Below are 12,761 nucleotides of genomic sequence, written 5' to 3'. Positions count from 1 at the left end.
TCTCCGCAAGCATTATTTTTTTTATTATGGCCAAGGCAGAAAACACCCACATGATAAATCAATGGATTGAGAGGATAAAGAAGTTGCAGTATGCATACTCAACGGAATACAATTTAGCTACCAAGAAAGATGAAATTTTTTCTACAACAACCCGGGCAAGTGCTTGAGGTGAGTGGGCTCAGTCAAACAAGTGAGACTGTGAAAGTTACTACATGGTTTCTCTTAGATGTGGAATGTAAGTAAACAATGTCAATGAATAATGAAACACAACAAAAAAGGATTCTGAGAGTTTGTGAAAGAAACAGCTCATGGCTATAAGAGATGAAGGGCTGGGGGGTGGTAGGACGGCAGGAAGGAGGCCAAGCCGACATGGGGGTGGAACTGGAACTTGGTGGTAGGTGTGGTTACCTCCCCCAAAAGCCGAAGCAACAATTGCATACATATAATACAGTTGCAGTTTTTACTTTCAGCTTTTTTTATAGTGAGACATACTACATAGCACATAATACATAGTGATACATAATGTGGATGTGATTCTCTCATCCACACATTATAGTATTATAAATCAATAGTACATCAATTCAATTTTATACTTAAAGGTATACATATGTAATTATTTAAAATGTAAAATTTTCTGGGTTCAACGGGACCGGGGACAGAGATCCTCTGCCCGGAGCCCTGTCTCCAGCAACTCTGCAGTCACACTCATAAGCCACCTTTGGCTGGCAACCGACAATCTCGTCACCAGCCACCATCCGGATCACATGTCCTTCTCCCCCGGAGGGGAGCATAACATGACACTCACCACAGCCTTGCCGCCAGATCCTGCACCAGGCTGTTTCACTCGCCCCACGGGAGCCAGCCCCGGCAGCCGAAAACCTCCAGAACTCAACCTCTGCCATGCTGTTCACACACTCGGGCCGCGCCTCACCCACAAGTCAACCTATTCCCTGACCACACGGCCACATTTGTGCCCGTGCAATACTTCATAGGACACACCCAACCCGTACTCCAAGAGTCCGCACCACATTTGTTACGATTCAAAGTAGGAGGCAACCAATCTTAGAGAGAAATTTTTTTATAGGCGCCCGGCAGCAATAGCACGGTGGTTAGGGCGTTTGCCTTGCACGTAGCCGACCCAGGTTCAATTCCTCATCCCTTCTCTGAGAGCCCGGCAAGTTATCAGAGTATCTCGCCCACACGGCAGAGCCTGGGCAAGCTACCTGTGGTGTATTCGATATGCTAAAAACAGTAACAAGAAGTCTCACAATGGAGACGTTACTGGTGCCCGCTCAAGCAAATCGATGAGCAAAGGGATGACAGTGATACAGTGATACAGTGATATATATATATATGCATAAATATATATATACACATATATATATAAAAGCACACAAGGCTCAACTTTTTTTTTTTTTTTGCTTTTTGGGTCACACCCAGCGATGCACAGGGGTTACTCCTGGCTCTGCATTCAGGAATTACCCCTAGTGATGCTCAAGAATCCATATGGGACGCTGGGAATTAAATCTGGGTTGGCCACGTGCAAGGCAAACGCCCTACCCACTGTGCTATTGCTGCAGCCCCCAAGGCTGAACCTTTAACAACACATTAGTGATCTCTTATAGAAGGGCTTAATGGCCCCTGGGTGAAGTACAACAATCTCCACACTTTTTCCTCTAAGGATACTTTTTGGTAGTATTTTCGGTGGTTTTTCATAGCAAACAATACAAAATATATTATTTCGCTTCTGCTTTGGGGCAGGGATGGGGGTTCAGGAGGGAAACATCCCAAATATGGTGATGGGAAGGCGTAATCGTAGTGGGATTGGAATATTAAATGTAATCAAATATTGTGAACTACTTTATAAAATTTAAAAAATTTAAATGAGAAAATTTTACATTGCTTTATGTTCATTTTTTTTTAAAAAAAAACATTTAAAATTAAAAGAAAAAAACCCTGAAGAACAGTTCTGGTGACATGCTCCAAAATCTTTCATGCGCAGGAGAGTTTTCAGACTGAACCTGAGTCACCACATGTGGGCTTGGAGGGAGTGGTGGCAGGGAAGGGGCAGAGGAGCCCCCAAATCTCACCCCACACATCTGTCCCATTTGATTGCTGCAGGCTTGAATCCTTACTATAAGCTTTTCAATGTAACTAATGTGCAGGTTCTGCATTCTGTGCGAGACGTTCTAGCAAACTTCAGATTCCAGTTAGCCAGACACGAAGTCCATGAGCTCCCGTTACACCTGGCGTCTGAGCAAGGGCAAGGTCCGAGAGTGGGGCTCTGGGCTCATCTGACAGAGTTAGAATTGATTCTAATTATCGGGAGCCCCTGGGGCTGGAGTGATGGTACCATGGGAAAGGTACTAGCCTTGCAGGCAGTGACCAGAGGTTCGATTCTGGCACGTGATATTCTTCCCAACACAGAGCACAGAGCCAGAAGTAAGCCCTGAGCACGGCTGGGTGTCCCGCAAAGATAAAACAAAAAAGCACTGGAGCACTGTCATCCCGTTGTTCATCGATTTGCTCGAGCGGGCACCAGTAACGTCTCCGTTGTGAGATTTGTTACTGTTTTTGGCATATCGAATAAGCCATGGGTAGCTTGTCAGGCTCTGCCATGCAGGCGGGATACTCTTGGTAGCTTGCCAGGCTCTCGGAGAGGGACAAAGGAATCGAACCCAGGTCGGCCCCGTGCAAGGCAAGTGCCCTACCTGCTGTGCTATCACTCCAGTCCTAAAGAACTTATTAATGCTAGGATCACAAAAAAACAGAAGTTCTTTATTGGAAACTCAAAACTCAATAAGTATTGCAGAATTGGAGAATTGGAGAATGGATTGATGGTTTATGTATACCAGGGAAAATAGATGCAGTATATCACCTAGTTAGACTACCTTTCATGTATTTTGTTATATTTGTAAACACCGACCACCATCCATTAAATCTCCTTCACCCACTGCACTCTCTTTCCCAGAGATTTATTCAGTTTTGTAGTAAGTGTCCCTTGATTTATTTTTAATGAATTATTCATTTTTGTGTACATTATTCTTCATTTTGTACATTCATCTGCTTTGTTTCCTTAGACTGCAAGTCTCTGCGACCTATTTCATACAAGTAACTCTTAAAGCACTGACTTTAAAAGTTACCTGTGTGAAAAAAAAAGCTACCTGACAAGAAAATACATGTTCATAATAATGATGCAAAAACAGCTTTAAGTTTGGTATATCTCTTACTGTGCTCATACAGAATTGCATTGCTAAAAATATTAGAAGTAAATTTACTATAACTATTTAAGTGGATTGCTAGCTGAGAAAAGAAAAAAGTGGCATACCCTGGATGGGATCCCCCCTTAAGCAGATCTCCTAGTAATCTGGAGTAATCTCCTTAGATGAGATTTTGTTAATCTCCTAGAGGAGTGGTCTTATCCCTCTTTGTTGATTTGTTAATGTTCAACCCACCTTTGTGTCACCAGCCTATGTGATTGCTATATAAACTAAGACTGTAAGAGAAGTGGGGAGAAGACACAGAAGCAGAGCACAAAGCGAAAGAGAATCAGAAAGTCATTGGAGCCAGAAGCAGGGGAAAGAACGAGCACAAGGAGAATCAGAGTCAGAGTCAGAGTCAGAAGTGAGAGTGAGTGGGGCTCCAGAGACTGAAGTAGAAGGGCTCCAGAGAGAGAGATCAGAAGAAGAGAGGTCGGAAGAGACCAGAGGAGAGACGACAAAGTCAGAGTTAGAGATAGAGAGACAGGTAAAAGAGAGCACAGAAGCAGAGCACAAGGAGGAGCCATCCCGATCTGGTCCATACACAGCGGCTCGAGAGCACCGAACGTGAGCAGCAAGAGAGAGAGAGAGAGAGAGCGCGCCATCCTGAGAGCCCACAAACAACATACACATATCACCCCCTTCCATGCATGTGCACTTGTATTTTTTACAAAATGCATTATCAATTATTTAACAGCTTCTATGGGTTTTGAATGTACTCTGCCACTTCAGAACAACAAAAAATTCAACCACTGACACTGAAATCTCCAGACTTTCACGGAACCAGGCATGGGCTACCTCCCCCCCAGCTCCCTGTATTTCCAGAAGCCCTGGTAGTCACAACCATGAACCACCTCCCACACCACATAAGCGCTTTCACCAGCCATGATCCAGAGACTAACAAATACATCTCAAAAGAGATCAACAAGTTGCAGAGATTCTTCTGGACCCCAAGTAAGGCTGAGTCATCTGGGGCATCCCAGAGTGGGGCGGGTGAGCCCAACCCCTGCCTAAATAGAGCTCCAGAAGTCGAAAGCCTCCACATTCCACAATTGCTGCCATGATCCCAGTCAGACTCCACTGTTCAAGACAAACCTCATCCAGAAATTAATCTGTTGAAAACTCGAGCATGCGGGTTTCGTGACTGAAGTCCCCAAGCTTTCGTGGATTCGGGGATGGCTACTCCCCAAAGTAGCCCCCATCTCCCTGTTCTTCCAGAAGCATGGGCAGTCCTGCACAGGCCCCAAAGCCCACATTCAGGTAAAAAATTAACTCCAGCTGTATCAACCAGTTAAAAATTTTGGACTTTCTGGAGTGACACTTCAAACTCCATAACATTGATAAATCATGAGTAGCACACCTGATTGGATGGGAAGTCATGTAGAAGGCAATCAATCTCTATTAACAAAATATCAACACATGAGGCTTAACCTGTAACAACATTTTAGTAATCCCTTACACAATGTCTTAATGGCTCCGTGGTGATATACAACAATCTTCCCTAACTTTCTTCTGAGGAAACATTTTTTGATTATTGTTTTAGCAAATTTTAACAAGCAACATATAATGAATTATTGAGGGTCTGCTATGGGGGGGGCAGGCTTAAGGGAAGATTGGGAAAGTTTAAAATAATGATGGCGGTGCGAAGGTGCAATGGTGGTAGGGTTGGTGTTGGTATATTGAATGTCTGTAACAAATCACCACAAACTACTTTGTAAACCACAGTGTTTATATAAAGTACAAGGAGAAAATAAATTTTAAAAAAAAATCAACCACTGACATCAGGAAACAAAGGAAGGAAGGAGGAAAGGAAGGAAGGAAGGAAGGAAGGAAGGAAGGAAGGAAGGAAGGAAGGAAGGAAGGAAGGAAGGAAGGAAGGAAGGAAGGAAGGAAGGAAGGAAGGAAGGAAGGGAGGGGAGATGAAAGAAAGTGAGAGAGGGAGGGAAAAAAGAGAAAGGGAGGGAGTAGGAGAGGGAGAGAGGGAGGCAGGAAGGAGGAAGGAAGGAAGGAAGGAAGGAAGGAAGGAAGGAAGGAAGGAAGGAAGGAAGGAAGGAAGGAAGGAAGGAAGGAAGGGAGGAAGGAAGGAAGGAAGGAAGGAAAGAAGGAAAGAAGGAAGAAAGAAAGGAACTGAGTGAAGGGAACCTAAATGCTTCCAGTTACCGTTACTAGTTTCTTGTTCTCTGATACCAAAAATAAAAACTAGGTTGTAGGTTGTAGAGCAACAGATTTTAAACCTGTGATACTCACCTGTGGGAGAGCCTGGCAAGCTCTGTGTGGCGTATTCATATGCCAAAACCAGTAACAATGATGGGTCTCATTAGCCTGACCCTGAAAGAGCCTCCAATGCAGCACCATTGGAAAGGACGAGTAAAGAGAGGCTTCTAAAATCTCAGGGCTACAGCGAATGGAGACGTTACTGAGACGCTCAAGAAAATAGATGATCAACGGGATGATGATGATGATGATGATAGCTGGCCAAGATAAACCACTCTTTAATGCAGCACACCCCCAAATCCAAGTCTCCAAACAGGTAGGAATGGGTTTAGAGTACTTATTCTGAGAGAAAGCACCAAAAACTGCAGTGTATAGATTGCATGCAGGAGACCTTGGTTCCAGACCCACAGTGCATAGGCTCTCAATACTCTAAGCCATAAAAAGAAATAATTTATCTAAGAAAGTACTGTGGGGCTTGGGCGACATCGGGCTGTGTGACAGTGTGACCCATGTGGGAATCCCCAGGGCACAGGCTGCTCCGTGCTCACACTTGCTCTGGGGTGAGGCTAATTGTGTGTAACTTCCACTGCCTCAACGTGTGAAGACAAGTTGGGAGGTGCTGTAAGCTTTCTATAAATATACCAAAGGGAAGTGAGGTGCTCCTTTTCTGAGCAGATCAATAAGTAGACGATTAATCCACAAGTAAGCAATCAGAAAACGATTGTAGCATTTCAAATGATTCGCACGCTGCTGCAGGCTCACACAGTCAGATGAGCACATGAGAGAAATAACAGCCTGCCAGAGAGTAAATAGTGCTTAGAAATTTAATTTGCAGGGAGAGAGGATGGCGAGACCTTTGCAATTCAGATGAAGAGCAGCTGCCACTCCCCCGGTGTCTGGTTTAAAGGGCAGGTGTATAAAGCAAGGCCCGCGCCATTCTTCAACCAGGTTTTCCAGCATAGAGTCTGAAACCGATTCCTTGAGTAGAAGAGTCGAGGCAGTGGAAGCCAAAGCCCAAAGGAGGCTGTTCAAGGCCTGAGAGATGCCGTGGTGGTTCTTAGGAAGAGCAGAAGGATGTCAGTGAAAAGACATTGGGAGTAGAAGGAAGTCGAGGTCGACTGTTCAGGGAAGACAGGGAACATGCATCACATCCAGCATTGCCCCAACGTCAGCCGGCACAGATGCCTCCCCTCCTGGGGGACCCCCACTCGATTAAGCATCATCATTGATTGCAGGATCCTGACCAGACCTGGAGCTCCTGGGGGAGATGTCTGGGCATTTGCAGTAGCAGAGCTGCACTGGAAGGTGAGGGGGGTGGTGAGCACTGAGACAGGAGTTTCCAATCCTGGGTGTGTGCGTGCTGTTAACTCTCTTCACAGCCTGTCTGCTCCAGCTAGTGCCTGACGTGCTCACTGGGAAGATTCAGGTTGTTCCTCAGATTGGTCTCCCGAGCCTGGCAGGGTGGGTGTGAGGAGCCGAAAGGTACAGGCAAACGTCAATCCGGGGGCAGCTGCGCATGCGCAGGCCCTGTGGGCACGGCCAGGTGGTGACCGCGGCAGGAGGGAGGAAGGGGCAGAAACGTTGCTTGTCCCGAGTGCCACTGAATTTATATCCTCTATAGGAAGCAGTGGAGGGATCAGCCCCTCCCCGCAGGAAAGGCCGCCCTGACCCCTGACTCCTCAGTGGGAATTCTCCCTGGGGGGAGAGGGAGGGTCTCTCTTTCCTCCGGGGTCTCTCACCAGCCATCACTTCCACCCACTGTCCTCACCACACAAACACGCTTCCTCACACTACCATACATGTTCTCTCTCTCTCTCTCTCTCTCTCTCTCTCTCTCTCTCTCTCTCTCTCTCTCTCTCTCTCTCTCTCTCTCTCTCTCTCTCTCTCTCTCTCTCTCTCTCTCTCTCCCTCTGTCTTGTTTCTTTGTTTTCTTTTTTGTTTAGAGGTCACACCGAGCAGCCGTGCTGCACTCAGGAGTCACTCCTGATGGGCTCAGGGGAAATATACATGAGGTACTAGGAATCGAACCTGGGTCGGCCGCACTAAGGCAAGTGCCAAAGCCACCGTACCATCTCTCCAGCTCAGCATCCTTTCTTTTCCCTCGTGACACACTGTCACTGTCACTGTCATCCCGTTGCTCATGGATACGCTTAAGCGGGTACCAGTAACATCTCCATGGTGAGACTTGTTGTTACTGTTTTTGACATATCGAATATGCCATGGGTAGCTTGCCAGGCTCTGCTGAGCGGGCGGGATATTCTCGGTAGCTTACCAGGGTCTCCAAGAAGAATGGAGGAATCAAACCCAGGTCGGCCGTGTGCAAGGCAAACGCCCTACCGCTGTGCTATTGCTCCAGCCAAAAGAAACCTTGTTGTGCCAAAACCCGGGATGTGACACACTACCAAGACAAAAATTTGAAAATAAAACATTGCAAAGGGCAAAGAGCCACAGGCAAGGAAAGAATATAGAAGAGAAGATATAACTTGAGAATGCAGCTACAAATGAGAGCGTTTCCCTTTCAGCACTCCTCACACAGGAAAGGCGGCATTTGACAGCGCCTGGGGGTAAACTGAGGAAGGCCTCAGATATGTGGGGGTGACCTCCCCCACTTGTGTGGGCCTTTTGGTCTCTGAGGAAGGAGGCCCATGTCCAGAGCAGGTCTCTGCATTCTGCCCGGAAGCTCATAGGCCCCAATCAGAAGAAGGACTGGAGGAGAGAGGGGTGTTCCTGAAGGCACAAGAAGCAAGTCAGAGAAAGTGCCCAGCCCCTGGGCAGCACAGCTACAAGGCCCACGAGGGAATGCGGCCACCGCAGCCCAGACTCAGAACATCAGAAGTCAGCACAGTTCCTGCTTACACCAGAAGCAAAGGCAACAGAGGCAAAATGAACAGACTGATCCACAAGCCTCTGTCCAGCAATAAAACTTGGGGGGTAGGGGGGAAGAGAGAGAGAAAGAGAAGGAGGGAGGGAGAGGGAGAGGGAGAGGGAGAGGGAAGGAAGGAAGGAAGGAAGGAAGGAAGGAAGGAAGGAAGGAAGGAAGGAAGGAAGGAAGGAAGGAAGGGAGGGAGGGAGGGAGGGAGGGAGGGAGGGAGGGAGGGAGGGAGGGAGGGAAAGAGGGAGGGAGGGAGGGAGGGAAGAGAAAAAAGAAAAGAAAAGAAAAGAAAAGAAAAGAAAAGAAAAGAAAAGAAAGAAAAGAAAAAAAAAAGAAAAAAGAAAAGAAAGAAAAATTCTTGACATAGAGGCAAGGGTTGGTGGGGAGGAAAATTAGGGATATTGGTGATGGGAACTGTAAACTGGCGATTGGATGGTTGTTGGAGCATTATATGACTGAAACCCAATCATGAATAACTTTGTGACTGTGTTTCTCACTGTGATTCAATAAAAAATAAAATAAATTTAAAAATTTTTAAAAGCAATAAAATTTTTTTAAATTTCCCAAAAAAGTTAAAAGGTAACTTCCAGAATGGAAAGAATACTTGCAAGTCATATATCTGATAAGAGGTCAAAATCCTAAATAAGAAAGGAATCCAGGCAAGTCAATAGCAAAACAAACAATATGACTTAAAAAAATGGGCAGAGGGTTTAAACATTTTTTCAAAGAAAACTTACAGTCAAGAGGTAGATGAAAAGATACACCATGTAGCTAGTCATCAATGCACATCAAGCCACTCTGAGATAGTATCTTGCAAGGGTTAGGTGAGCTACTACTACCGGAGATGACAAGCATTAATGAGGAAGTACAGGAAAAGAGAAGGCCTTCAGCACATTGGTGCAGTGACTAGTAAACAACATGCTGCTTTCTCAAACGAGTGAAAATACAACTTCCATATCATCCAGCAAAACTTCTATGGGTATTTATACAAAGAGGCAAGAGTATTAACCCAAAAAGAATATTAACCCAAAAGTATTAAGCAGAAAGACCTGGTTTCCATGACAGAATTTAAAAAAAAAACCTATACACATTAAAAGATGCATGTACCTTCATGTTTATTACAGCATTATTTAAGATAGCCAAACATGGAAATAATATAGGAGTCCATCAATGAATGCCTGATTAAAGAAAGTATTGTATGCACAGTGGAATATTAGTAAGCCATAAAAAAGTTCTTCCTTGTGTTATGACACAGGTAGACCTTGATGGCATCTTGTTAAGTGAACTAAGTCAGAGAAACTGATAAATACCATATGTTCTCACTTATCTGTGAAACTGAAAACTACAGCAACAAAAATGCTCAATTTTTAGATATAGACAACAGGTAGTTGCCAGTAGTGAAGAGAAAGGGTGTCCAAAATATGTAGAGGAGGTTGGAAGATAGAACATGCCGGTTATAAAATAAATAAGGCTTGGGGGCTATAATGCACTGTGTGGTGACTGTAAGCAGTATTCCACTGTTAATTTAAAAGTTGCTAAGAGCAGATCTTAAGAGGTCAGTAGGAAAAGTGTGTAGGTATATGTGGTGATGAATGCTCAGTAGATTTATTGTGGTAACAGCACTGTAGCACTGTCCTCCCGTTGTTTATCAACTTGCTCAAGCGGGCATCAGTCTCCATTGTGAGACTTGTTACAACTCCATTGTGAGACTTGTTACTGCTTTTGGCATATCAAGTACAACACAAGTAGCTTGCCAGGCTCTGCCGTGTGGGCAAGATACTCTCAGTAGCTTGCTGGGTTGTCCGAGAGGGGCGGAGGAATCGAACCTGGGTTGGCCGCATGCAAGGTGAACGCCCTACCCAGTACTAATTTCCCAAAACATGCAAATATTGAATCACTATGGTGCAGACTTGAAACAAAGGTGCTATGTATCAACGCTACTCAACTTAAACCAAAGCTCCTGATCCAATGACTTTATGGTGGCAATTCTTCTAACTCCAAGCAAGAACCAGTCGTGCAAAGACTCACAAGGAACTGAAGGGTGGACAGTTTATAGGACAGAGACCTTCCCTGATAGCCCAACCCAAGCCCAGCAAAATGAATATTGAATTTACCATTATCATTTAATTCACAGCTTCCTAGTTTCATTTAATATGATCTAATATCCCGGTTACAGAATGCTTTCAGGAGGCCGAGAGCTAGTCCAGGGTTCAGTATCTCCCTTTGCCGGCACCACACAGTTCCCTGAGCCCTAAAACGCCACCTGAGTCAGTACAACATCCCTGGCCCTTCGCTCTGAACTGCCAGCCCGGCTGAGAATTGTCAGGAGGGCCTCCTTGTGTCCTGAGCACCACTTGGGAATCCCCTACTCGCCCCCCCAAAGACACCTCTCAGGTCCCGGCAAAGGAGAACTATCCCAAACCATGGGTGGGTCTTCTCTGTGCTTGTCACACCGGTGTCAGATGCCAAATCACTAGGAGCACCATGTCAGGGACACAGCCAAGGCTCTCCAGCTGTCTCTGGGTTGCCCGAGACAGACACGTGACTTCTGCTGCCCAAAAGAGGGGACATCAGTTTTGTCGGGCCCATTGTGTGCAGGTGCCTTTGGCTCTCCAAGGCCTAATGGGCCAGGCCTACTTCTGGAATTCTCCTTCTCATAAGATGAAGTCCTGAAAAGCAGACTCCTTTGTCCCCCCCTTCCCAATCAATGGAAGGATTTATTACAAAAACAATGCGTTCTATTTCTAAATGATAATAGATATTCAGAAAGAATATCCACGTGCCAAAGAGAGAACACATATTCTTCTGAAGCCCACCCAGAACATGTATGCACTTGACTGCTTGTTTGGCCACAAAGGAAACCACAGCAAATTCCAAAGGCATCATGTCATACAGATTGTGTTTCTTCACCACAATGCACCGAAAATAGAAGTGACTATAACCGACTATAAATATGTATTCTCCCATCCGACAAATGCAACGGTTTTTAAAAAACATTATTCTAAGTAATTTTTGGATTAAAAAAAAAAGAAACCACAGCGAAAAGAAAAAAATTAGAAATTATACATCATGGAAACAATGAAAATTTGCTAGAGGGGAAATTTGAAACTTAGGTGCATTTTTCAGAAAACAAAAGGAATTTGATTTCACCTGAGCGATTTATGACAAGAAAGTAATAAGGAATCTCGAAAGAAAACACTAGAATGAGAAAAAAGCACAATAATAATAGTATAATTAAAACTAAACAAACATTTGGTAGAACTAAAATGCTGTTCATTGAGACTAATAAAATAGACAAATCTCTAGGAGCAATTGATTACACAAAGGAGAAATATCCAATTAGTAACAGAAACAAAGAATACAATGAAAAAAATTTGCCTATAACTTTTTAAAACTGTCGTGAGTAATAGTGGTGGTAACAGTATTTGAATACTAAATGTAATCAAAGTTGTGAACTAATTTATAAAAATATTTTTAAATAAAATAAAATATAATAAACTTTTAAAAAACTGTCATGAAACAGACAACTTATAGAAATGTATTGATTAGCATTACCCTGTGGGTCTGGGTAGATGGCTAAAGGGGCTTTGGGTTTAATCCCTTGGTCTGTGGGGTCCTCAAGAACATCCCCTAAGCACCAAGCAGAGGGAAGCTTCCCTCACTCCGCCAACTGTGGATTTCCACCCCCCCAAAATCAAGAAGACAAAAATGTCTAAGTAAACATAGGCAATTAAAATAATTGAATGGTTCATCAAATTGCTCTTCTCAAGAAAGAGAACTGATGCCAACAACGAAACAAGTTTTCCCAAAATTTCATGGAACAGGTAATTGATCTAGACTCAGAGTCTCAAAGAGTAAAATAAAGAGAAAAACCACCTAATTAATTTTAGATGCTAACATAAGTGAAAGAAAGAAAAGCTAGGGGCCAGGAGATAGTATCGTCAACCTGGGTTTGATTCCTACACCACATGGTTCCTGGACTATTTCCAGCTGTAGCCATGAAGGCCCTAGAGCACCACCAGAAATGGTCCCTACCAAATGCTCAATTTAAAATAAATTAAATCAAAGAAGGAAAGTATATGGCAATATTACTTAGGATTATGGACAACAAAATTTCCAAATAAAAAAACTAGCTAAATCTAATTTGGCAGCATATAAAAATAATTATAGCTTTTAACCTAAAAACCATATTGAGCTTGGGGCTGGAGAGATAGTACAGAGAGGAGAGCATTTGCCTGATACACAACTGACCCAGGTTCGATTCCCAGCGTCCCACATGGTTCTCTGCACACCACCAGGAGCGATTCCTGAGTACAGAGCAAGGAGGAACCTCTGAGCATCACCAGGTATAAGCCCAAACCAAAAATAAATAGAATACCAAAAAATTTTTTAAATTTTGAGCTATAAAACTCCGG

At 44.2% G+C, this 12,761-nt stretch overlaps 1 long non-coding RNA gene across 5 annotated transcripts in view; it reads left to right on the top strand.

Moving 5' to 3' along the window:
- Window positions 1–12,761, top strand: part of LOC129402120 (uncharacterized) — a 59,177-nt gene that overhangs the window by 8,440 nt on the left and 37,976 nt on the right. Inside the window, exons 4-5 of one of the 5 annotated variants that reach the window (XR_008628557.1) lie at window positions 36–168; window positions 7,418–8,383. The exons of 2 other annotated variants lie outside the window; for them this stretch is intronic. This is a non-coding gene — a long non-coding RNA (uncharacterized LOC129402120). Of the gene's footprint in view, window positions 1–35; window positions 169–7,417; window positions 8,384–12,761 lie in introns of those variants that run through there. 2 more of the 5 variants (XR_008628552.1, XR_008628558.1) reach the window with 2 other exon arrangements.

The sequence above is a fragment of the Sorex araneus genome, chromosome 2 (genome assembly GCF_027595985.1).
Source record: "Sorex araneus isolate mSorAra2 chromosome 2, mSorAra2.pri, whole genome shotgun sequence".
NCBI classification, from domain to species: domain Eukaryota; kingdom Metazoa; phylum Chordata; class Mammalia; order Eulipotyphla; family Soricidae; genus Sorex; species Sorex araneus.
This window is presented reverse-complemented; position numbering and strand designations above follow the sequence as displayed.